The 1,872-nt window shown below is 35.7% G+C and overlaps 1 pseudogene; it reads left to right on the top strand.

The window, feature by feature from the left end:
- The first annotated feature begins 406 nt into the window (after nt 1-406).
- On the top strand, nt 407-1,190 carry LOC101984313 (annotated as a pseudogene).
- Nucleotides 1,191-1,872: the final 682 nt, after the last annotated feature.

Raw genomic sequence — 1,872 nt, 5'->3', positions numbered from 1 at the left:
ACATAGATGGTGTTGTCATACACTGTCTTATATTTTGATAGTTTCTATTGTTTAATGTCTCTTTCCCTGCTTTGCACACCGGGGATTCAAATGGCATTTAGCTATGCACTGTCTAATTTCTAACATATGTTATTTTAAGTTTTGAAATCTTAAAATAACAGAACAGTATGCAAACAGGTCATGGACTCTTGAATTTGCTTTATTGCAGAACATTTGTTATTAAACATTAACATGCAAATATGAATATTTAATATTTGCTTTTACTACCTCCATTAGATCAGAAGTTCAATGTGGACATTTAGTGCATTTGACTTGATCAACTCCGGTTATATTTTAACTCAAGGCTTTTTCTTCTTAGATATAAGGATAAGCGATGACACAGGGGACACACTTTGATGAACGAAGTGTGAACAGAAGACTTTGATGTCTCAGGATGCCTGTGAAGTGGATGTCTGTTCTGCTGCTCCTGCAAATGGGTTGTTACTTAAGATCTGGGAACTGTGGGAAGGTATTGGTGTGGCCAATGGAATACAGTCACTGGATGAATCTAAAGACAATACTGGACGAACTTGTACAGAGGGGTCATGAAGTGACAGTTCTGAGACCTTCAGCTTCTATCTTCCTTGATCCTCAAAAGTCACCTGGTCTGAAGTTTGAGAGTTTTCCTACATCTATCAGTAAGGAAGATCTGGACAAGGTTTTTACAAAGGTTGTGGATGTATGGACTAATGAGATACCAAGAGATTTGTGTTTATCGTTTTCTCCTTTGTTACAAAACATTAGGTGATGAATTATTTGATAGCTATCTAAGGCTTTGCAGAGACACAGTTTCAAACAAACAACTTATGACAAAACTACAGAGATCCAAGTTTGATGTCCTTTTCTCAGATGCGATTGCTCCCTGTGGGGAGTTGATAGCTGAACTTCTCCAGATCCCTTTTCTGTATAGTCTGCGCTTCACTCCTGGCTATACAATAGAAAAGTACAGTGGGAAATTTCTAGTCCCTCCCTCTTATGTACCCATGATTTTGTCGGGACTAGGTGGTCAAATGACTTTCATGGAGAGCGTAAAAAATATGATATGTATGCTTTATTTTGACTTTTGGTTGCAGATATTTAACGAGAAGAAATGGAGTCAGTTTTACAGTGAAACATTGGGTAAGATATGTTTCTTCTCAGTAGCACAATAATCTAAATTTCTCTAGTATTTAGATCTATAGTCATGTCCATGAAGTGCAGAGTGAAGTTGCCTTGTATAGGTGATCAAATGTACTGTGATGTTAGCTACCAAAGTCACTGTAAAGGCTGATAGTATTGATCAAAGAAAAGAGTTATCAGACCTGATACAGGATATTCTGCTGATATACAGAGCTGCAAAGAGAAGCCAGTAAACTTTTCTTAAGTGGTCCTTTACTTTCTATTCTTGTAATTTCTGAAAATGTTGTGATTGTTTTTGTAAGATAAGCACTATTAAATTTCTTAATATGAAACAAAGGTGGAAGCACTAACCAAGAAATTCAGCAATTCATAAACTTTACAGCTCCTTTAGCAAAACAAGGAAGAAGGAATGGCTACAAACCGCAAGTATCCTGGGGAAGTCTGACTATGGACTTTTGGAGCTGGAATGTGTGTTTATATTTGCCCTGTTCCTTTTAAGGATGTAGAGAGGAGTAAAATGTGTGCTCTTTAAACAGTGGCTTAGGGGGTATTACAATAACTATTTAAAGTTAATGTAGAAACATTAGTTAATTTTTACAGTTTACTTTTAAAAAAGCCCAAAGTGATATTTATGAATATTTTAAGAGCAATAAATCATTACACTGCAAATTATTTTACATATCAATAAGCACTGGCTTTTAAATATACATGTTC

This window comes from Microtus ochrogaster, linkage group LG1, assembly GCF_000317375.1.
Source record: "Microtus ochrogaster isolate Prairie Vole_2 linkage group LG1, MicOch1.0, whole genome shotgun sequence".
In the NCBI taxonomy this organism is placed as follows: Eukaryota; Metazoa; Chordata; class Mammalia; order Rodentia; family Cricetidae; genus Microtus; species Microtus ochrogaster.
Note: the sequence above shows the minus strand (reverse complement) of the source record. Positions and strands in the feature narration are given on the sequence as shown.